General features: G+C 47.4%; 1 long non-coding RNA gene across 1 annotated transcript; it reads right to left on the reverse strand.

Moving 5' to 3' along the window:
• Window positions 1-148: 148 nt before the first annotated feature.
• Window positions 149-25066, reverse strand: LOC143836755 (uncharacterized). Its single transcript, XR_013230708.1, has 3 exons — window positions 24950-25066; window positions 24010-24089; window positions 149-176 (listed from the first exon to the last, which is right to left on the reverse strand). It is a non-coding gene; the product is annotated as an uncharacterized LOC143836755 (long non-coding RNA).
• Between the last annotated feature and the right edge of the window lie 29 nt (window positions 25067-25095).

Consider the following 25095-nt stretch of genomic DNA (forward strand, 5'->3'; position numbering starts at 1 on the left):
AGAGCATTCTCATATATTAGCTAAGTTCTGCCTGCCATCTACCACCTGGAAATAATTATACTGGCATACCTTGCACGATGCCCAACCTGGTCAGCCCAATCTTGTCAGATCTCGAAAGCTAAGCAGGGTTGGTCTAGGTTAGCATTTGGATGGGAAGCCACCAAAGAAGTCCAGGGCTGTAAAACAAAAAGCATGCAAAGGGTAGCTGAAGCTTTTCATGTTCTGTAGGTAAATAGCATCCTATTAAGCCTCTGTTAAGGGACAGGACATTGTTTCTCCAAGCAGCTGGAAACTCTATCCCTTCCTCACTATTGCTCAAGTATGGACAAAAGGAGGTAGAGAACAGGGCGGGTTCAGGGATTTCTGGTGCCCTAGGCTAGGGAGGTGAAGCTACTCCCTTGAGTTGTGGTGAAGCCACTTCCCATTCTCCTCTCCTGCACTGCGGGGGAGTAAAAGGGCCTGCCCATGCAACTGAGATAGGGAGAAGCAGGCTTTCCACTGGGGCTGAGAGTACCTTGCCATGGTAGACCCTGATACCATGTTGGCAAGGCAGCAACAGGGCTGGCTGGCCCCCTTCAACTCTGGAGCCCTAGGCAATTACCCAGGTGCCCGTGGCAGGGAGCTAAATTTTGCATGGGGGTTCATGGAGCAGCAGCACCTAACACAGAGGCTTCTGCTTACTGACAAACACTTCAGTCCCCTCTTGGCAGTCTAGTGTTCACCAGTACAAAATCACAATATTGTAAAACGCCTGAGTCTGAATCTCTTGTAAGGAAGCAGATTCAAAAGCAGCACGAAATGCTTAGCATTTAGATAGCACTGAGTAGTCAAAATGCTTCACATGTATCATCTTTTTGTAATCCTGACGACAATACTGCAAGGTGGTGGAGGAAAGTGCTGTTGCAGCCAGGTTATAGGACCCCATGGGGTTTTCAAGGCAAGAGAGGTTCAGAGGTGGTTTGCTATTGTCTCTCTCTGAATTGAAACCCTGAACTTCTTTGGTGGTCTTCCATCCAAATATTAACCAGGGCCAACCCTACTTAGCTATCGAAAGATTGGGCTAGTCTGGGCCATCAAGGTCAGAGTATCCTGCAAGGTAGGCCAGTATTATTACTCCCATGTGGCAGATGTTAGACTGAAAGAACAACTTGCCTAAGGCTACCTATTGATTTCATAAGGTGCAACCTGAACTTCTTACTTAGTTTCTTAGCCAATATGCTTAACCAATAAGTGGGAGCTTTAGTAGAACTTTAGTATATGCTCCACAGAGAGCAGGAGGTAGACTGGACTGTAGTAGAGCCAAAGCATCCACTGTCCAGAAGGTGCAGCATATGACCAGCTAGGCTAACAGGTTCAAATTCCCTCCCACCCATGAATTTTATTTGATGACATCACCTCTTAATCCACCTCACAGGGTACTGGTAAGGATGTTAGAGGTGGGGAATCATGTACAATCTTGAATCAATTATTTATTTCTTGGATTAATGGAATAAATAAACCACAAATGCTACAGGGAACAAATCCTAGGGGAAACAAAAATGAATGCTGGTATTTTATAGAGAATATCTAGTCCCATTCTAGAAGAAACGCTGTGTTTTTGTGCTCCGCTTTTTACTATCTGAAGGAGAAGAACAGTTGGTTTTTATACCCAGCTTTTCATTGTCTGAAGCGACTTGCAATTGCCTTCCCTTCCTTTCCCCATAACAGACACCTTGGGAGGTAGTTGGGGCTGAGAGAGCTCTGACAGGACTGCTCGGTCAGAACAGCACTATCAGGGCTGTGATGAGCCCAAGGTCACCCAGCTGGCTGCATGTGGAGGAATGGGGAATCAAACCTGGCTCAACAGATTAGAAGCCACTGCTCTTAACCACTGCACCAAGATGGAGTCTCAAAGCAGCTTATGATTGCCTACCCTTCCTATCCCCTCAACAGACACCCTGTGAGGTAGGTGGGGCTGAGAGAGCTCTGAGAGAACTGTGACTCACCCAGTTGACCGCATGTGGAAGAGTGGGGAATCAAACCCAGTTTTCCAGATCAGAGGCCACCTGTGATGGCCCATCCCTGCCTAGGCTGGAAATGTTGGCTGGGAGACATTGGCTGGGCTTGGGCTGTGCCGCCTTGGTGCTTGCAGAGTTCCCAGCTGTGCAGTTATCAGTCTTGGCTGGAGGCCAACAACACAGCAAAGGGATGTTTACACAGCTTCAGCCTGAGGCTGAGACACACACAAAGTCAGGGTAGACTTTTACCAGTCCATGCAAAGCAGGCAGAAGTCAGGACGGTACATGGTCCCAAAGGTCAGGAGGCAGCATGGTCATAAGGTGGCAATCAGTCAAGGCCATGGTCAGACCAAATCAGGAGCAGGCAAGAGATCAGGCTGTGCAGGAGTCTAGGTGCACAGAGGTGGGTGTGGCAGCAGTCTTACTGGTTGAACCCAGAGAAAGACTCAGCCTCGAATACGCATAGCCAGAGAACAAGGACAGCACCTGCAAAGACTCACACAGACTCAGGTGTGTCCTGTAGCCTTTGATGGTACTGAGCAGCTAACTGGGCACTTCTTTATCTGAGAGGTCCTATCTCTGCCTCTGCTGCTGTTGCTTGAGAGGTTTGCCCCTCCCCTGTGGCTCTCTTTTGCTCATGGCTTCTTGGCTTGTGCTCAGCTGAGGCTCCTCTTCCTCCTCCTCTGCCACCAGCCTCCACAGGCTGACACAGCTGTTCTTAACCTCTGCACAAAACTGGTGCTGCCGTTCTTTGATCTAAAACATCACAAACTACAAGGCTACAGGTGTAATGAGGAATATACTACTACTACTACTACTACTACTACTACTACTACTACTACTACTGCATTATATTATTGGATTTCTTAGCAAGTTTAGACTCTTGAAGCATCTTACGGCTATATCAATACTGGATATAATTAAAACATAAATGCACGTTAAGAACCAACAAATAATTAAAAGAAAAGAAAATATCAACTCAAAATGCATTGGTGAAAATTCACAAGGTTATTCCATGAGTCTCCATTTACTGCCCTAGTTTTCGTTTGGAGATGGGGTCGGTGGGCGGAAGAATCATAAACTGAGTTAACTCCAAGGCAATGATGTGACTGGGAGGCAGTTTCCAACAGCAAACATTTTTTTTTAAATGTCCCAAAAGTATTCATGTGCACAAGCTCTCTTGGAAGCTTCTTAAATGGCTCAGGGACAGACAGAAAGGCCCTCTGTGTTACTTTGTAGTCCTGGCATCTTCCGTTCCATTCAGTATTTTTGTAGTGCTATTGACTTGAATTCAAGCAGCCATTATCCTTAAAGACATTTTCATTCTGAATGGGTCCTGCTCTTCCGGTGGTTCACTTCATCCCTCCCCCCTCCTTCCTGAGCTATTAGACAACTATCTACTTATGACTTAAAGCAATGCCGTGCAATGAGGCATGTGACAGAGAAGCAGGCTGGACAGATGCTCAAGAGACCAGGTTCTTTGATGGGCTAGCAGCCGTGAAACAACTTCTACGGGGGGGGGGGGGGAGGGATGCACTGTTCCTGTCTGTCAACAGCAGCAGAATACAACCTGAGCACAGGAAAGCTTGCATTCAGATGGGTCAATGACCCATAGCAATACAAATTTTAAAAACGACTGCATGGAATAAAGAGAGAAACATGGCGAGATGACAACAACATGCCCAGCAGTCCCCAAGAGGCATTTCTGGAAGGATTATGCCTCTTTCTTTACCCTTCCACTTGAAAGGAATGGACACAAATTATACCATTCCCCAAAGTGGCTCAAGCAAGAAATCTTACTAGGGAAGAAGAAACTAACTTACAAAACCAGTGGGACTCTCAAGGGCAGTCTATACTTAAAACCACAGAGTTCCAGCAGTTCCTAGATCAGGGGTGGTCAAACTGCAGCCCTCCAGTGTTTGCTGGCAGGGGCTCATGGGAATTGTAGTCCATGGACAGCTGGAGGGCTGCAGCTAGATCTATGTCACTTCCAACCATTTGGAGTGGCAAAGAGGGCCACCAATCCCAATATAGCAGGAAGCCTGGCAGCCCTAATTCCTAGAGATTTGAGGGTGGAACCTGGTGAGTAAAGAGCTTGAGGATGGGAGCGATCTCATCCGGGTATCCTACAGCATAGCTGACTAAACTGTAGCTCTCCAGATGCCCATGGACTACAATTTCCATGACCGCCTGCCAGTGCATGGGAATTGTAGTCCATGGCTATCCCTGCCCTAGAATATACCCTCCAAAGCAGCCATTTTCTCCAGAGGAACTGATATCTGTCAACTGGAGATTAATTATAATTCTAGGAGATTTCCAGGCTCTGTCTGGTAGTTGGCACCCCTTTCGGGAACCAGCAGCTCTTGTACAACATGGCTGCTGTAGGACATATTGACAAGTTTGAGGACCATTCCGCACAGATTCATTGTAGCAAGAGTGTGGCAAATTGTAATCGCTACTAAATTGCAGTTATGCACAACATCGTACACAATCTGCCACACTCCTGAAACCGATCCGCTTCGTTGTAGCACTTCCAGGGAAATCCCCAAAAGTGGATTCACCCTCTGGAAAGCGCTACACTCTTGCAACCAATCTGCAACAGTAGCAAAAAAGACCTGTGCGTTAACATTGTTGCGGTTTCAGCAAAGTCCCTCCCCCTGGCTCTCTCCTCTGATCTTCTGGCGAAGCAATCACCATTTTCTTTTCTCGGAGCGAGCGGAGAGCAATGAACCGGCGAGCCTTCATTCACCCAGGCTTCTCCGGCTGCAGTCCCTACACAGAGCTGTTTTAAGTCACCAAGCACCACACAGCCCCGTTTGCTGGTTCCCTTTGTTTTCGGCTGAAAATCGTGCCTGTGCATGGGGGGGGGGATTTTTTTTTCACTTGGGGGAGCGTAGCAACAAAGAAATGGCAGCTCACACGCCACCTGCCAGCTAGATGGGTCTCTCCGTTGCAACGAATCAACGCAGATTCGTTGCAACGTGTGTGTGTGTGTTTTTTTTAAAACCTGCCTTAAAGGGAAATGGGCTTTTTGGGAGCATGATAACGGCCGCCCATTGGCTGCTCATTTGATTGACGGCCAGGGGTGGAACAAAGCTCAGCAAATATCGCTTCCTGGATAGCGATTTTTGCCGAGACCGGAAACCTGTGGGAAACGATAGAAACGCAACTGGATTCCACTACAAAGGCAGGTATGCATAACAACGAATTCCACTATTTAAAATGGCGTTTTTTTCGTTCCGAAACCAATTTGCTACATTGATCCTGGTGCGGAATGGGCCTGATATTAGCAAATCCATTTCTTGGGATTCATATGCAGAGATGTTTTTCTTTGATCCTAACAAGCGTTTAGTTTTGTACTTCCTAGTGCCTTGATATTTGCATTCAGCTGGGCATCCTAATTCTGTTTTATTGTTGATGTCCAATAGCAAGCGATTACATTCTTTTATCATTCTTTACTCTGTAATCCGCCTTGAGTCTCAGTGAGAAAGGAAGGCTATAAATAAGCGAAGCATAAAATAGATAATCCTGCACAGAAGCGAGCTGTTCTCCTGATGTTTGCAGGGCTCAGACATTTGCCTTAGTAATTCTGTGCACCTGTTTTGCCCAAGACATTTGATGGACTTGTCAAGTTACTGAAGATCCATTTCTCAGATCCAGTGATCAAAATCTGCTCAGGATCCTAGGTTCCAAAGAAATCAAACGCCTTTTCAGCCCCGGCTTGGTGGAACAGTCTGCCTGGTAAGATCAGGGTCCTGTGGGATCTCAAGCACCTCCATAGGACCTGTAAAATGGAATTGTTCCACCAAGTCTATGATCGAGGGTCCAGGAGACATCTGATTTCAGCTGGCCTCCCTCCCTGATTTCCATCTGGATTCCATCAAGTCAGTTCTATAGGAGCTGACATATGATGCCTCCTCCTCTCTCCCCAAACAAGAGGCAGAAAATTAGGCAAATTGTATTATAGTCATATATTTATGAGGCTAGGGAGGGTCCGATCTTGGTCCTGTGCAATGCAAGGTCGATTAAGAACAAGACCTCCACTCTGCAGCACTTCTTTGCAGAGTCGGGGGCGGACCTTGCTTGCGTGACCGAGACCTGGGTGAGGGAGGGGGAGTCGGTGGCCTTGAAATAACTGGCCCCCCCAGGATTCTCGGTCCTACACCAATCTCGGACCCATAAGAGGGGAGGGGGGTGGCAATTCTGGCCCGGGAGACTCTCGCCTGCAGGGCTCTCCCGGTGCCGGAAATCAGTGGAGTGGAGTGTGTCGGTATTGGGTGGGGCTCGGTCGAGAGCGCGGCCATCTGGCTGGTATACCGTCCGCCCAACGCGCCACCAGATGCCCTGCCCCGCCTGCTGGAGGCGGCGGCTGCCTGGGCGTGGCAGTTCCCTAGGCTCTTAATCCTGGGTGACTTCAATGTCCACGCGGACTCGCCCACTTCAGGACTTGGTGGGGACCTGGTGTCATCCATGGCGACACTAGGGCTCTCGCAATTTGTTGCCGGTCCCACTCATCACGCCGGCCACACGCTTGACTTGATTTTCGGTGCCGGGATAGAGGTGGTTCTGGAACCAGCTTTGGCCGTGCCATGGTCAGACCACTATGCCCTGCGGGCCCGGCTTGGGATGCCACCCCCTCCCCAGTTGGGCGGCGGGCGCACTTTTGCCCGCCCGCGGAGACTCATGGATCCCATTGGTTTCCGGAATGCTCTGCGGGACCCGATGCCTCTTGGCAACTCACTGGCGGCGTTAGTAGAGGACTGGCAGTCCTGTCTGACAGCCGCTATAGATGAGATTGCCCCTAAGCGTCCTCTCTGCCCTCGACTCAAACGGGCCCCCTGGTACACGGGGGCGCTCCGGGAAAAGAAGAGGGAGGTGAGACGACTAGAGCGAGTGTGGTGGAAGACTCGCGACGAAGCTGCAAGAACATCTTATTGCACGCTTATGAGGGCGTATGAGATGGCGGTGAAAGTGGCGAAGCGAGAGTTCTTCGCCACGGAAATCGCGTCCGCAAGCTCTCGCCCGGCCCAATTATTTAGGGTAGTTAGATCCCTTACCGCCCTTCAGGGGCGCCAAAATATTAGTCAATTGGCACTTGGCTGCGAGGCATTAGCGAGCTTTTTTGCGGATAAAGTCTTGTCGCTTCGCCATGACCTTCCTGTCACAATTAATACAGTAAATGAACTGGAGACCTGTTGGCCGTCTTTGGCAGCGAGGTTTGATGGCTTCAGACGGCTCTCTTCTTCCGAAGTGGACAAGTTGCTGGGGTCGGTCAGGGCGACCACCTGCCCCCTTGATCCCTGTCCCTCTTGGCTTCTCAAGGGGAGCGGAGAGGGGATAGGAGGCCAACTCAGGGATATTATCAACCTTTCCGTGAGTTCCGGGGAATTCCTCGAGCGGCTGAAGGAGGCAGTGGTTCGCCCTCTCCTGAAAAAATCAACGCTGGACCCGCAGGACCCTGCCAACTACCGCCCGGTGTCGCACCTAGCGTTCCTGGGCAAGGTGGTGGAAAGGGCTGCGGCGGACCAGCTCCTAGCTTTCTTGGATGAAACTTCGGCACTCGATCCATATCAGTCTGGCTTCCGCCCTGGCCACGGGGTGGAGACGGTGTTGGTCGCTTTGCTGGATGATCTCCGTCGCCAGCTGGATAGAGGCGGGTCAGCCGTGCTGGTCCTTCTGGATCTGTCGGCTGCTTTCGACACCGTGGACCATGAGATATTGGGCCACCGCCTCGCCGGTTCGGGGATACGGGGTACAGCCTTGCGCTGGATACGCTCCTTCCTCCAGAACCGGACCCAGAGGGTTGCAGTGGGGGATGAGTTCTCGCACCCTTATGGACTCCCTTGTGGGGTCCCACAGGGCGCGGTTCTCTCCCCCACACTATTTAACATCTTCATGCGCCCTCTGGCCCAGCTGGTATGGAGTTTTGGGTTGGGCTGCCATCAGTACGCTGATGACACCCAGCTCTATCTCCTCATGGACGGCCACCCAGACTCCCCCCCGGAACCATTCGCCAGATGTTTGGAAGCAGTGACAGAATGGTTTGAGCAGAGTCGCCTGAAACTCAACCCCTCCAAGGCGGAGGTCATGTGGCTGGGAAGTAGGGGGCGGGAACAGGAAGCGCATTTACCCAGCCTGGCAGGGGCGCATCTTACCATCGCGTCCCAGGCCAGAAACTTGGGTGTGACCATTGATGCCTCCCTGACTATGGAGGCGCAGGTCAGGAAAGTAGCCGGCCAGGCATTTTTCCATCTTCGCCAAGCCCGGCTACTAGCGCCCTACCTGTCCCCCGAACACCTGGCCACTGTGATCCATGCAACGGTCACCTCCAGATTAGATTTCTGTAACTCGCTCTACGCGGGCCTATCCCTGTCTCTGATCCGGAAACTCCAGCTGGTACAAAATGCAGCCGCTAGGGTCCTCACCGGCATACCTTGGAGGGCCCACATCCAGCCTGTGCTGAGGCAGTTGCACTGGTTACCAATTGCTGTCCGGATCCGGTTCAAGGTTCTGGTTCTAACCTTTAAGGCTTTACGCGGGCTGGGACCCACATACCTGAGGGACCGCCTAGTGCCCTATGCCCCCCGCAGGGCTCTGAGCTCTGCGAGTGAGAATCTTCTGGTCGTTCCCGGCCCTAGGGAAGCACGCCTAGCCTCGACCAGGTGAGCTGCGGGCCCTGCGGGACCCTTTAACGTTCCGCAGGGCCTGCAAGACGGAGCTCTTCCGCCAGGTCTATGGTTGAGGCTGGGGCTGCCGGGGTACATCGACTGCTCTCCCCTGGGCTTCTTGAACATCGTTGACCTCCTTCTCCTCCACCCCCCCTTTTTTAGGAATGGAGGTAGGAAGGGGATCTTATTATTGTGCTGCCATGTTGTGACATTTTAAAGTCTTTTAATGGGAGTTTTAATGGGTTTTTTAAGACATTGTAACCCGCCGCGAGCCATTTGGGAGTGGCGGGAAATAAATCGAAATAATAATAATAATAATAATAATAATAATTAGATTTTACTGTATTTTATAATGTGTTTTATAATGTTATTTTATAATTTAATGTTGAGTTGTATTTCTATTACATTTATTAAATTTCTATTAAATTTCTATTAAATTTCTATTAAATTTAATGTTGAGTTGTATTTCTATAGAGCCTCTTGTGGCGCAGAGTGGTAAGGCAGCCGTCTGAAAGCTTTGCCCATGAGGCTGGGAGTTCGATCCCAGCAGCCGGCTCAAGGTTCACTCAGCCTTCCATCCTTCCGAGGTCGGTAAAATGAGTACCCAGCTTGCTGGGGGGTAAACGGTAATGACTGGGGAAGGCACTGGCAAACCACTCCGTATTGAGTCTGCCATGAAAACGCTGGAGGGCATCACCCCAAGGGTCAGACATGACTCGGTGCTTGCACAGGGGATACCTTTACCTTTACCTTTACCTTTACCTGTATTTCTATTTTTTGTAACCAGCCATGAGCCTTCAGGGAAGGGTGGCCTAAAAGTCTAAAAATTAATAAATAAGTGAACACAATCAGTTCACATGAAAGCAACAGCTAGAAGGTATGTCTGGTGGCCTGGAACTGACTTGGACATGACAAGACCATGAATCATTGCAGCACATGCTAGGATATTAGGCATTACCCTTCTTTTCCTTGGGAATTGACCAAGGAGCTTCCTGGGAAAGAACTTGATTGTGGTAGCCCCCTTTTCTAAATGAGTTCCATTAATTTGTGTACAGAAACTTAATCATGTCATCATTGCTCCATCATTGCTGTCATCATTGCTCCATGCCACCCTTGAGGGAATGATCAGGCTGAATGGATGGCGCAGACTGCAAAGGATGCTTTAAAGCTGATTGTGGGAGATAACTGAGCCATACATCTTGCCCGATGTCTTATTGCTCAACAACAAGAGTCAGTCCTGCTGAATTACTTCAGGGTAAAGTCTCAACTTGTCCTGATCATCTCCATCCTGATTTAACATACAAGAAATACAAGAATGACCTCCAGATGCAGTTCTGTCAGCATCATTAATTTTCACCTCAAGAGTTGGTTCATGCAAAGCATTCAGATTCAGACTAAAGTGAGTTCTATTATCAGTGAGATCACTGGGCCTGTGTCCTATAAGGTTCACTGTGCAAATGGGCTTGTGTGGCATCAGCATGTAGATCAGCTAAGAAGGCAACCACAGTCAAGTGGAGAGACAACTGGTCTCCTCAGTGGCACCAACTGCAGAACATTCTGGATATATTATGCATCCTGCTGATTTCAACATACTTGTCAATATAACAATTCCACAAAGGGCATAAAGAGCTCAATATTCACATCAATATAGTCAGCAAGCTAACAACAAGCTAGTCAGCTAACAACAACACCAACAAGTCAGCCAAGCTGATCCAGCTTCACACTCAGGGGTTGCATAACTAGGTAGCTTGCCAGAGTTTTATTTGTTATTGGAATTATTAATTGGATTTATATTCCACTTGGTTGGTTGCCAATGAGGCCTCTTGCCCTCCTGTCAAAATCTAGGTAGGGTGTTCTGAGTTCTAAAGGTGACACCAGACTGCAAACTCCTGTCAGACCTTCTTAAGGCTCTGGGCATTACTTTCTTTTTACCTCTTGTTTCAACCAACACCCAGTCTAATGCTTTCCCAAATAATTTCACACGACAGACTGGGTACACAGTCACGATCGAGTTGGCCTTTAGATCCGCTTGCCACGTTCTCAGTCACAGAGTTCTTCTTGCTGCAGAGCTCATAGCCATGGCTCTAGCTGTGAAAATAGAAGAGTCTAGAGATGCGTCAGCTAAGAATGATATTGCATTTAGCACTCATTGCACACCTTCAGATAACCTACTGTCCTTGGAAATTACTGAGTAGCCTTGCACATCCAGACTATACACGCCCTTGCCACAAGAGAGCTAATTGAGGCTGCTTTAGTTGCCATAGTTACTGCTTCATAAGTTTTTATTAATGCATAATCTGCCTTTCCATCTAAGTGGTCTTTAACTGACCCTTCAGCCTCTTCTGATAACAACCCGTACAATTATAACATAATAATAGGTGAATTATTACTGGTTCATGAAACTCTCCTCAGCGTATCTAGGCATAGCATATAATTTTTTGGCTGATTGAGGAAATTGTTTGTTTGCCATTGGCTTTAAACTTTCAGCCCTATATAACCTTTCAAAATGCTGAGACAAAGGAAGTAACTTTTGAATTAGCTCTTTTGGAGAGAAAAATTCTGAATTTGCTTCAGTAATTTTATGATTTTAGCTTAGTAGTGACGGCTTCTTCTATTGCAGACTACTTAATATTTAGTACAGCCATGCACCTTCCCAACCAGTATTGATAATCATCATGCTTGAAAAAACACATGTTCTGGAAGTATCATTTTCTTTACATTTTCCTCCTCTGACAAAACTCCATGTCTCCTTTGGAGGACTCCTCCCCATCAGAGTGTGTACTGGAAGGACTATAGTCAACATGCCTTTGGGCTGCTTTAGTTCTCCAGGAACTCTCCTGGTGTTCTCCTGCTTTACCCTCCCAGCTGCAGCCAGGAGATGGCAATCTGCTTTGCGCCCCCCCCCCCCCAAACATCATTATGAGCTTTAGGGATACTTTTTGCATTCAGTTCAGATCTCACCATTTTCATAATGCTTTTAATTAAAATATTATACATTTCCTTACATCCAGAGGTGTTTACTGTGTCTTCCTTCTCTGAATCAATCTCAGGCAAGGCTTTTTGCTGCTCTGCATCTCCTGCATGTTCAAAATGGCCACCGTCTTTCTCGGCGCACTTTTTAGAGGCTTCCCATGCATTTCGCCGCGGATTGGGAAGATTCATCAGTTGGGTACAGTACAGTCCTAGAGGATGCGCCTGTCGACTTCTTAGCCTCTTCTGCAGTCATCAGGGCTTCCATTTCCATCTCCAAAAGGAGAATGCATTCTGAATTGTGGCTCTGCATGCCTGGATTGCCGAATGCCCACCAGCGGCTTGAAATGGCCCCCTGCTCTCATTGTTTGGAGAGTAGGCCTCTACCGGCTTGGCTTTCTATGCTCTTTATTCCAGCCGCTCTGAACAACTATAATAATAGCATTCTGCCAGCTAAAATGTCTTTGATAGAATTTAGATTATAATTAGAATAGAAATAAGACTATAAAGGCTGCCCTCTGCCTGATTAGCTGTCTCCCTATGCTGAGGCAGGAAATGAACTGAGGCTGAGTGACTCCCACCAAGCACGAACAGGAAGAAGAATTTAAATAAGTCCTGCTTCCCTGATGGATCAGTGGAAATCACCCAGAAGATGTCCTCACCCCCTCAGAGGGAGAACTCTCCTCTCTCATCATGTCTCTCTCTCTCTCAGTCTGAATGTTTGACCCTCCTTGCCTGTTCTTCCTTCCTCCTTTTATCTTCCTCTCATTCCTTGTTTCAGCTCAGCCCCTACCATTTGCAAGGTAATATTTCTTCTTCCTGTGTCCTTGGTTAGTCCTGTCTGGTGTCTCACTGCCTAGTCCAAGTCTGACTGCCCTGGCCGCCCCGCACCTCCTGGCAAGGACATGGCCTCTCACTGGTGTTTTGCATGCTATGTGTCTTCCTCTTTCCCAGGGCATCCGTCATGCTCAGTTGCTTGGTTCAATGCTCCTCTCCACCAAGCAACAGCTTAAATTAGATTTTTAATGCCAAACATTTCACTGGAGAAGTGTAACTGCGTTGGCGACAAAATGCTAATATATGCACAGTGTGCAAGTCTAATTTCCAGCATCTGTTTAAACAAAAAAGGAAGAACGATTTGATTTTCAGATGTGGAAAGCACACACTCAACAACATGGACTTATTAATACAGGCTGCCATACATCAAACCAGTGTTTTCCAACCTTTTGACCATGGAGGACCCCCTGAAGTATTCTTCAGGCTTTGAGGAGCCCCCGAAATGATGACAGCTGGCCATACACCTGGAAGTTATGTGCCACCGGAACATCAACAGATCACTCCCACATTGCAGGAAGTGTTGTTACCAGGCCTCTTCCCATGTCATCAGAACTGACATATCTATTAGACCCAACCCATCCCAACCTACACTTGACTTTCACATATTGCTAGAGATGCCAGCGGGGGTGGGGGGGCTGGCCAAAACCCAGGGGCCACCAGGAGGCCCACCAGCAGTGCCAGAACTCCAGAAGCACTTTCCCATTGGTTGGTTTCTGGCACAGGGACTTTGGGGACTTGTAATTCACATGGCCATCCCTATGTGGTGCAAGGGCTCTTGATGCCCTTCAAGATTTGGCTACTGTATGACAGATCCAACATGGGGCAGTGATGGTCTTAGTCTTGGTGCTTGGGGGGCAACAGTGGGAGGGCTTTTGGAGTTCTGGCTCTGCTAGTGGACCTCTTAATGATTCTTGGGATATGGTGACTGCAGAGGGTTGGACTGATCCATCATGTCCTCTCTCAAGTTCTTATGGTTATCTGGCAGCCCATCTGGTGATTATTCCCAGTCAGAAGTGGGCCTAAATTCCCACTCGGAGGGAATTCCCAAACAGGGGAGAGGGCCAGGGGAAAACGCCAGGGAGAGGGGAGGACCCCCTAGAATTATGGCTCCAACCTAAAGAGATCTGTTCCCGTAGAAAAATGGATGCTTTGAAGAGTGAACTCTCTGGTACTGTAATGGGGGATGTCAGTCTCCAGGTGGGACCTGAGGATCCCCTAGGATTACAGATCCAGACTAAAGAGATCAGTTCCCCTATAGAAAATGGAAGTTTTGAAGGGTTAACTCTCTGGTACAGTAAGTGGGCATGCCAGCCTGCTGCTTACCTAACCCTCCTCGGCACCATCCTGGGTAAATAGCTTGTAAATATTCTTCACCTGTGGGCTGGGCTGCCCTTGATGTTTGTTTCCTTGCTCATGACTGATGGGGCTCACAGACAAATGGGGGAGACCAGAATTTCCGCTCCATTCTGTCCAGAACATCTCTGGAGACCCAGTCCTTCCTGCAGGCCATTCTGCCCAATTTCCTTCCATTATAGAGGAAAGAGAAGAGCACTTCCTATCCTTGCCTTGGGAACTTGCTGGCATCATGTGGGGAATGACCCATGGCTTAGTGGTAAAGAAAGTTGAAGTCTGTCCCAAGATTATTCTGGGGTGCATTCTTGTCCCAGTGTCCTCCTGGTTGCCAGGGGTGGCCAAACTGTGGCTCTCCAGATATCCCTGGGGCTCATGGGAATTGTAGTCCCATGGACATCTGAAGAGCCACAGTTTGGCTACCACTGTGGGGTATCCTGCTTTGGAGCAGCTGATCCAAGTACTAGGCTTTGGACCATAAACAGCATACATCTTCTCAAAGGGGAGAGTCCCCGCCTTCAACTTCCCACCCCCAGGCTCTAGCACCCATTGTATTCCTGGATACAATGGGCTTCACCCCTAGTCACTAATAAAATAAAATGCTTGTTAAATAAGAAGTTAGTTTCATTTTTGTGTGTGTAATATGCTAAATAGCAAACCTTTCCTGAGCAAAACAAGGAAGTATTCATCTCAGTTGTCATAAAACCCACCATGCAAAGCAGCAATTCTTTTCGGGGGAAATGTTCTGTGTGATTTGGCCGGGTTCTGAGGAGATCCCCAGGCAACACCAGGAGGCTGGCAATCCTAGGACCTGAGAATGGCCAGTTCCCAAGCCTAGCTAAGGCAGCAGGAGAAATGCCAGGGGCCCCTTCCAACCCCCTCCCCCGCCAATTGGGAAACACTGCATCAAACTGTAAGGAAGAGGGAATTTGGCAGGTGTATCCTAACTTTTGCAAGACAAGTTCAAAATGTGCTAGTAAGAGGTACAGACACCTACGTGACAACTCTAATGCTGCAAGCCAAGTTACAGGACAACACAATATTATTCAGCAGAACTGCACATCTTGGGTCGTCCCTGCCCCCCCCCCCCCAACTAAAAGGACCGTGATGTCCAGTCAATACAAAAGAAAACTGCAGAAAGCATATGGAACCTTTAAGTTTGAGAAACATCCTAAAATCTGTGTGGCGAACCTTTTCTTTAATGAAGGCCAATCCCTCCTGGACACACAACCATTGATCCATTACTGTTCAGCTCTTCCTTGCTCAGGATGGTGTCCAGGGTGACTGTGCCCTTAAGGTTCTCCATGCTGTCAGTTGTGCCTCAGTAACGGTCACAGAGCTCAGGGGGACCGCCCTAGACACACACACACGTTTCTGACCAGCAACCTTTCCCTGACTGACATGCGATAAGTCTGGGGCCATTTCCACACGGAGGGCCAAGTCGCATGATGTCTCCCACCCGCAACTACAGGATAGTAAATTGCGCTATTTATCCCTTCTACATTCTGCCGCCGCATCTTTCCCCCTCTTCATTAGCAGCAAAAAAGACATGAGAGACCAATGCACTCTTTGACTCATCACTCCTCGGCCTGTCAATCAACAGAGGCAACCATTGGGTCTAGCGCGATTTTTTTGTAATTGAAACCTACACATGGCAATGCGTAAGCCTAGCAATGTGTTTGCATGTGTATGTGTACACATGGCAATGCGTACTCATTGCTATGCATACGCGTTGCCACGGAAGGTAAATGAATAAAATCCAACCACGGCCGGCCAGTGGAGGGCATGGCAAGATAGGCAGATTCCTGTCCTTGCAGTAGTTCAACCACCATCAAGGTTCTCTCTAGTGGTCCTAGTTAACCTCCTCCATCCAAGCTGTTGCTGTCACCTCACTGCCCAAGTGCCTCCTTTCCTTCCTTCTCTTGGGTGTCATACCCCCATCCCTTCTGCTCGTCTTCTCCCCCCCCCTACGGCACTGGTCCTCCCGCCTGCTGCTCAGCCCTTCCCTTCCCCATTTGCCTTGGACTCCTGCCCTCCCTCTCCCTCTCCGAGCACTTCTTAAGTGTGCAGTCCTATAAAACTGAAGCTGTACAACTGAATTTCCCCCCTTCACCAGGAGAACTTCACTGAACAGTTAATTTATGCAGATGCTACAGGTAAATAAATACATGTAGACCAGACATAACACTATAAATTGTGTGACTCCCATTGTTGAGCTAATTCCTCTTTGTAGACTAGCTGGGGCCACAGGAACGCCAAGCTGCAGCCTGAATTGCCAGTCACGTGTTTGCCAAGTAATAAACTAAATCTTTGAATGGCCTCTGTGGAAATCCAAGACACAATCCTTCAACGCTGCAGCATTTTACAAACACAGCTCTTATTACATGCTGTCATGTTGCTGCTTGCCCGGCATTCACAGTAGCTGGTTTTCTAACCATTGTGTGTAATCTTATTCAAAGTCTGCCTATTCCTTTGTTAAAATACAGCTTTAAACAAGAACTTAGGCCCAGATGCAGTATTTAAGTAACACCCAATGGGAGATTGAACATTAAGGTGTTGATTATTTCTATATCTTATGTCTAGAAATTTTTTTTTTCTTGTCCTTCAGAATTAAACAGGGAACAACTTTTATGAATACTTCATTAGTAATCAACCTCCATGCAGGGTCTGGTATTCTCCTGGAATTGCAATTCATCTCTGGACTACAGAGATCAGTTCTCCAGAGAAAATGGCAGCTTCAGAGGGTGGCATCACATTCCTGCTGCGCTTCTTCCCCAAATTCCACTCTGTTCAGATTCTGCCCCCAAATTGCTAGGGACTTTCCCCAACCCAGAGTTGGCAACTCTATTTTTGGATCTGATTTCCTAAGCGTCAGATCAACTGAATTTGGCTATGGATCTAGCCCATGAGGTGCCTCATTGCCACCCTTTTCATTGCTTTAATACCTCCAATGACAATGTATTACTTACTAGACAGTTCATCACTATACTAGTAAATAAGCCCGCTGTCCCCGAAATACAGCGGGCGCTAGCGGGGCTTGCAAGTGGGGTGGCGTGGCTCTCTGGGCCTTCGCGCCTGCCGATTGGGCCCTCCGATTGTCAGTCTAGGGGAAGGGGCCTATCGGCACCCTTCCTCATCCCGGACAAGGCCCGCCGACGGAGCCCTTACTCTATTATTTTATCCACTCGGCTAGGAGTGGTTAAAGATATCCCACCCCTACCCTGGTGGAACGAGCTCCCAGAGCACATCCGGGCCCTGTCAGAGCTAGCACAGTTCCTCAGGGCCTGCAAGATGGAGATCTTCCACCAGGCTTTTGGATGGGGCCGATGAAATATGAACATTTAACTTCTGTTGGGCCCAACCCAACCTCCCATGTTACCACCTACCCTTCACTTGTGGGAGATCCAAACCGGTATTCCAACTTGATCTTGACGGCAGGAGACTCCAAATTGTTTATCAAAATATTGGTGTCCTGCTCCCCCTCCCCCACACTATTTGCTTGTCTGCATGAAACCCCAGGAAACTTGGTCAGCTTTCTTGCCCCGGCATACAGTGTTGCCTTCCCCATTGGACCCCAAATCCCCCCCCACCCCAAAGCCCGGTGTCATCCCAGGGTCCCTTCCCACTGATCACTCAATCCCAGAAGAAACTTCTGAGTCCAATTGAAGGACACACTGTCATAAAAGGCATGGCACCTTTAAGAGCCAGTGGCCTGTTCCTTAGCTTGATCCACCTTCTGCTTAGAGATGCCAGTCCCTATGTGGGACCTGTGGATCTCCCCCAACTTTTTATAGTTCACCTCCAGGCAACAGAGATCAGTTCCCCTGGAGAAAATGGCTGCTTTGGAGGATGGACTCCATAGCATTCTACTCAACTGAGGTTCCTCCCTGACCCAAATCTTGCCCACTCCTGGCTCCACCCCCAAAGTCTCCAGGTATTTCCCAACCCAGAGCTGGCAACCCTCCTTCTGCCTTTAGTGGAACATTTGGGTCCTCTGTGATCTTGATGCCTACTTTGACTTGGAAGCCTTAATCTTGAGCTTTACAAAGTGTTGCACCAAGGCTTACATAAGCTAAGAACATTATGCAGAAGCCCTCAGGCCTTATGGGATAGGATGCCTTTTAGGGAAGAGCAAGCTAGAGTTTCACAGAAATCTCTCGAGTGCAGATCCTTCATTATCATGGCTTTGTCTTACAGGCACTGGGAAGTACTTGAGACGTGACTAAGACCTATGCTGCCACCTATAAAGCTAAGTTGAGCAGGTATGGTTATATAGGCACATCCTGAGAACCTGGAACATCTCCATTGGGGGAAGATCAGAGCAGCGGATTCTTTCATCACACATTGCCTATTTATTTGGTTTATATACTGCCCTCCCAGCAAGCTGGCTCAGGGGATTGAGCCTTCCACATAGCTAAATAAAAGGCACATCTCAAAGATGGTTTTAAACAATTAACAGTAAGATAAAGCCAGCTCCTTAATGTATCATCGCAATTCGTTCTACTGACAGGCAATCATGGGTTTTGGCTCCCATGTTGAATTGCAAACCCCATGCAGCGAGCATAACTATTTTTAGCCAGAGCACTTGCATTGAATGAAGTTGGACTTGCCTGGAGAAGTTTCCAGGAAAAGTCAAAATACTGTCAGAAGTGTGGAACTTAGAGCATTTTGACTCAGGGTTTCCAAGTGCTTTTGCTTGGAGCAGTTTCCATCGCGCTTTGCTTCAGTGGAGCTGACTGTCAGCTGCCTACACTGCAATTAACAGGCTCCAATGCTATTTATATGTATTTAATGTACTTATCATCTAAACCTGTAATATGTTATTCAGCCAGAAATTATATCTGTAATGTGTCTGGCAGAATTTCCAACTTATGTTTGAAGTATGTATGCTTCCAATTTAGACAGCATCTTTCTTTGCCGGCAGAAAAATAAGATGCTCCTATATGGCCCTGAAAATCATCTGCCTTCCTCACCTCAGTGTGCTCAGTTCAGCTAATAAGGGTAGGGTTGCTAATCCCCAGGGGGTACCCAAAGATCTCCGGCAACTGCAGAAATCTCCGGACTAGTTTCCCTGGAGAAAATGGCTGCCTTAGAGGGTGGATCACTTGGCATTATGCCATCCTGAGGTCCCTCCCCACCACGAATCCCACCCTGTCCAGCCTCCATCCCCAAAATCTCCCACGTATTTCCCAACCAGAGCGGGCAACCCTAAATGAAGGCACCTAGTTTTTCTTAATCTTCCTTGAGTTATAAGATAATTAGTAATCTAGAACAAAGGGGACACGTAAGAAGAAGAAGAATTGGTTAGGGTTTTATACCCCACTTTTCACTACTCAACGCAGTTTACAATAATATTATCTTCCTCCAACAGGCACCCTGTGAAGCAAGTGGACTGAGAGAGCTCTGAGAGAACAGCTCTAACAGGACTGTGAATAGCCCAAGATCACCCAGCTGGCTGCATGTGGGGGAGTGGGGAATTAAACCTGATCCCAGATTAGAGGCCGCCATTCTTCACCATTCCACCAAGCTGGCTCTTGGGATATTTGGTAAAAATAGCAGGATTTTGCCCAGTGCTAGTATAGTGATAGTGCAATAAATGAATCTCCCAAGAGGTATATTGCAAAAGATTAAAAACTCACATTTATTCACATTCAGGTTGCAGTGAAAAGAAGAGAAAGAAGTGTTTGATGTCCAACTCTTGGCGATCCTATGGCTCAGCTGTCTCCACATCTTCCAATCTTCTTTTAGTTGCATAATGCTCTGGCCAGTGTCCATTTTGATTGTATCTAACCACTGTGTACTTACCCTATCAGAAATGGCCAGTTAATCTGGCATCATGTATGTGGGATTATGACAGTATTGTGTCTACAGGTGAGACCTCCAGGAAAGGCAATGTAAAGTAAGGGTAAGGACAAAGTAAGAGACGGGGTCAGGGTGATGTACCCCCCCCCCCCATGTCCAGGCATGCTGAGTTGCTCACTCCAACATACCTTGAGTTATGTAGTAATACAAAATGTGCCCCCTCTTTCAGTGCTTCCAGATTATTTGAGATTGTTAACAATTCCAGTTCATAGAAGACTTCTCTTCTTGGCTTGACACATTGTTCTACCCATTAATAAATTATTTGCTAGATTATCAGGTAGTCCAAATGAACAAACATCACGCCCGTGCACAAAGGCAGAGACACTTTTAAAATTTAATCGTGATTCGTATTCCTTAGTTAGTGAGAGCAATTTTTAATTCTCCGTTGATATCACACTTTCCTGCATGTTGCTATTTAATCTATTCTTTGGTAAAGATAAGGCTATTACCCTCTCCATAGTCCGTGATCTAATTGTTGCCTTGAAGAGTCATCCAAAGACACCTAATTTCAGGATTTCCCAACCACAGAACCGTATGGTACCATGAAGGCTCCTCAATGGTACTGCAGTATGGGGGTTTTCAAAATGGTGGCTGTGGAGAGCTCCCCCCCCCATGACAGAAAAAGTTTTTAGGTTTTTTTTAATGCTACCCTTATTTGGGCAGGTTGACATAACCCCGCCCAAAGTAGCCAATGATGGGCCAGGAGGGGGTGAGAAGGGGAGGGTCCCTGGCCAGGTTCCTCTCACTTCCAGGAGGTGTGGCAGGGAGGCATGGCCAGCTGACATCACTTCCTGGGACCTTGCCTGAAATAGATTTCAGCAGTACCTCCATGGTCAAAAGGTTGAAAAGTGCTGGCCTAGGTATGCATACTGGCATTCTTTTGACACTTAATCTGGGCAATAAAAAGGAAGAGCTGGAACTTCTCATGCTGATGGAAAGGTATGATCTAGTAGGCATCACACAAACTTGGTGGAATGATTCTCATGACTGGAATGTAATGGTGGATGGATATGAACTGTTCAGAAAAAACAGAATAGATCGAAGAGGTGGAGGAGTGGCACTGTATGTGAAGAAAGGGCTTACCTGTCAGGAAATTCTAGTGAAGGATAGCATATCTACAGTGGAAAGCATCTGGGTGAAAATAAGCGAGGGGAAAACAAACAGTGTGGTGGTTGGTGTCTGCTACCGACCGCCTGACCAACGAGAAGATGTGGATGCTGCACTTTGTGAGCAGCTTGAGAAAATATCCAAATGGCAGGACCTTGTCATCATGGGTGACTTCAATTTCCCAGATGTGTGCTGGGAAACAAACTCTGCGAAGCGTCCTCAGTCATGCAAGTTTCTGACCTGCCTGGCTGACAATTTCATTTATCAAATGGTAGATGAACCCACAAGAGGTTCAGCCATACTGGACTTAATACTGACCAACAGGCAAGAGTTGGTGGATGTGGTGAAGGAGGTGGGGACCCTAGGGGGAAGTGACCATGTCCTCATAGAATTCCTTTTGAGATGGAGCCAAGGAAGCTTGTAGCCAGACGCGGATGTTGGATTTTCGTAGGGCAAACTTTAATAAACTCAGAGACATGATGAGTGTCATACCATGGACGAGAATGCTGGAAGGGAAGGGAGCATGTGAAGGGTGGGCGCTACTCAAACAAGAGCTATTGCATGCTCAATCAATGACTATTCCAGAAATACAAAAACACTGCAGGAGCTCTAAGAAGCCTATTTGGATGAACAGAGAACTTCAAGAGGAACTAAGAAAGAAAAGGAAAATGTTCAGGAAATGGAGGGAAGGACAGAGCTCTAAAGAAGAGTACCTACAGGTTACTAGCACTGTAGATCAATCATCAGAAAGGCCAAAGCTGAGAGTGAGCTAAGATTGGCCAGGGAAGCCCATTGTAACAAGAAAAGATTTTTCAGTTATGTGAGGAGCAAACGTAAAGTAAAGGAGGCAATAGGCCCACTGTTGGGTGCGGATGGACAAACTCTAACGAAAGCAGAAAGGCTTAGTGCCTATTTTACATCTGTTTTTTCCCCACAGGTCAAAGTGTTTAGGCACATCTAGAGATGGCTGTTGCCAAAGGATAGTGTCTGGGTGGCAGGTTAACATGGATAGAGAGGTTGTCGAGAGGCATTTAGCTGCACTGGATGAGTTCAAATCCCCTGGTCCAGATGAAATGCACCCGAGAGTACTCAAAGAACTTTCCAGAGAACTTGCACAGCCCTTGTCCATCATCTTCGGAACCTCTTTAAGGACTGGAGATGTCCCGGAGGACTGGAAAAGAGCAAACGTTATTCCGATCTTCAAAAAAGGGAGGAAGGATGACCCGGGAAACTACAGACCAGTGAGTCTGACCTCTATTGTGGGGAAGATAATGGAGCAGATATTAAAGGGAGCGATCTGCAAACATCTGGAGGACAATTTGGTGATCCAAGGAAGTCAGCATGGATTTGTCTCCAACAGGTCCTGCCAGACCAACCTAGTTTCCTTTTTTGACCAAGTCACAGGTTTGCTGGATCGGGGAAATTTGGTTGATGTCATTTATTTGGATTTTAGTAAAGCTTTTGACAAGGTTCCCCATGATGCTCTGATGGATAAGTTGAAGGACTGCAATCTGGATTTTCAGATCGTTAGGTGGATAGGGAATTGGTTAGAGAACCGCACTCAAAGAGTTGTTGTCAATGGTGTTTCATCAGACTGGAGAGAGGTGAGTAGCGGGGTACCTCAGGGTTCGGTGCTCGGCCCGGTACTTTTTAACATATTTATTAATGATCTAGATGAGGGGGTGGAGGGACTACTCATCAGGTTTGCAGATGACACCAAATTGGGAGGACTGGCAAATACTCCGGAAGATAGAGACAGAGTTCAACGAGATCTGAACACAATGGAAAAATGGGCAAATGAGAACAAGATGCAATTTAATAAAGATAAGTGTAAAGTTCTGCATCTGGGTCAGAAAAATGAAAAGCATGCCTACTGGATGGGGGATACGCTTCTAGGTAGCACTGTGTGTGAACGAGACCTTGGGGTACTTGTGGATTGTAAACTAAACATGAGCAGGCAGTGTGATGCAGCGGTAAAAAAGACAAATGCCATTTTGGGCTGTATCAACAGAGGCATCACATCAAAATCACAAGATGTCATAGTCCCATTGTATACGGCACTGGTCAGACCACATCTGGAGTACTGTGTGCAGTTCTGGAGGCCTCACTTCAAGAAGGACGTCGATAAAATTGAAAGGGTACAGAGGAGAGCGACGAAGATGATCTGGGGCCAAGGGACCAAGCCCTATGAAGATAGGTTGAGGGACTTGGGAATGTTCAGCCTGGAGAAAAGGAGGTTGAGAGGGGACATGATAGCCCTCTTTAAGTATTTGAAAGGTTGTCACTTGGAGGAGGGCAGGATGCTGTTTCTGCTGGCTGCAGAGGAGAGGACACGCAGTAATGGGTTTAAACTTCAAGTACAACGATATAGGCTAGATATCAGGAAAAAGTTTTTCACAGTCAGAGTAGTTCAGCAGTGGAATAGGCTGCCTAAGGAGGTGGTGAGCGCCCCCTCACTGGAAGTCTTCAAGCAAAGGTTGGATACACACTTTTCTTGGATGCTTTAGGATGCTTAGGGCTAATCCTGCGTTGAGCAGGGGGTTGGACTAGATGGCCTGTATGGCCCCTTCCAACTCTATGATTCTATGATTCTATGATTCTAAATAAGGACACTGAGAGAAGCATTCTCAGTGGCTAATCCTCACAGAGCGTCTTTCCTCCAGAGGTCCATTGTGCATTTTGAAAGTACTATAAGGATTTGTTTAATGGATTGGCTTTTAACAGGCACACGCGTTTAATGAAATCACAGTATCTTGCCTCAGGCAAACTAGTACTTTATATATTGTAAAAGGGAAGCAGCTAGATAGGAGAAAGTCACCAGGGAGGGCATTCAAATTGTTTTCTCTATCAGTCTGGCTTTCTAGTTTGAAGCCTCTGTGCTTGCATGAAGGCAAATTATTGAATCCCCACCTTCAAATCATTACGACCAACTCCATACAATGGGGCATCAACCGTAATATGGCTGTAAGAACACTTTGTTTTCACTTGGCAGTTCTCTACAGGGCCCCTGCTCCCTCCCTCCCAGAAATCCACCCATGCATTCTGCTCTGGACCTGTTTGCATCCTTATACTCTGTTACCTCTGTTATAGTTTAACCTTAATATTATTATTATGAAAAACTAAATTCCATGTACTGTTTTCTGCGTTTTATGTAAACTGCCCTGAGCCTCAGCGGAGGGCGGTATATAAATGCAATAAATAAATAAATATTTCCCTACCCGGAGGTGGCCACCCGAGGGGAGAGGTATAACACTGAGCTTCCACTCCTCATAGAAGCAATTTAGACCTTCAGAAAACCCTGCAGGAACAGAAATAATTGTACGGCTAGTCAGCAGTAATATCATAGGCATTATAACAATGCTGATACGACTGTTATTTGATGCATTCCACCAGCACAATGGACCCTCAGGATGGGAAGACAGTCACATGGCTCCAGCAATAAAAACGTGCTACTTAATAATGTTGTGGAAATGGATATTCTTGCAACAGAAGCACTTCCTTAAGGGAGAGTATCTGGTTTCTTTATCACAAATGAATTACTTCTCCCCTCCAAGTAAGCTGGTATACTGCAAAGATCTTTTAAATGGAGAGAGACTTTCCACTCTGCAAGGGGGAAAAAAGTACACTGGCTCCATCCAGTGGAAGAAACAAAATAATGCTTCAAACTTTCTGCTGTATGTTGGAGGTTCCCAAATAAAAACTGCCTGAATGATAAAAGGAGAGGATTGTTCAGGTGACACAGTGACTATTGATGATCTTATAAAACAGCTGTTCTCTGCATGCCGCATAATGAAGACATCAACAAGACAGCTGTAAGCTTAATAAATTAAAAGATGATAAAGGTTTATCTTGTGTCTTCTTCCAAGCCAGAAAGTTCTGTCTTCTGGGTCTGCTTAGGGTTGCGAGCTCTGGGTTGAGAAATACCTGGAGACTTTAGGGGTAGGAGGGACCTCAGTGGACACCACCCACCAAAGCAGCCATTTTCTCTAGGGCAGGGGTAGTCAACCTGTGGTCCTCCAGATGTCCATGGACTACCATTCCCATGAGCCCCTGCCAGGCGGCAGTAAGCCGGGCGGGTTCATCACGGTTCCTCCTGCAGAACCCGGATTGTCTCTGCCATGAATCAGCAGAGGCCCTGTTGGTGCTCTGGTTGCCTACCAGAACTCTGAAGATATCCACATTCTCTTGCCCTGTGACTTCTGGGTGCCTGGGTCAGGCCAGTGCCAGGCCGGCCCCTGGCTGGTGTCAACGTCATGTAGAATTGGGATTTTTCCCTGCCTCCGGACGAGCAGTACATTGGGGCA

Source organism: Paroedura picta, chromosome 4, assembly GCF_049243985.1.
Source record: "Paroedura picta isolate Pp20150507F chromosome 4, Ppicta_v3.0, whole genome shotgun sequence".
Lineage (NCBI taxonomy): Eukaryota > Metazoa > Chordata > Lepidosauria > Squamata > Gekkonidae > Paroedura > Paroedura picta.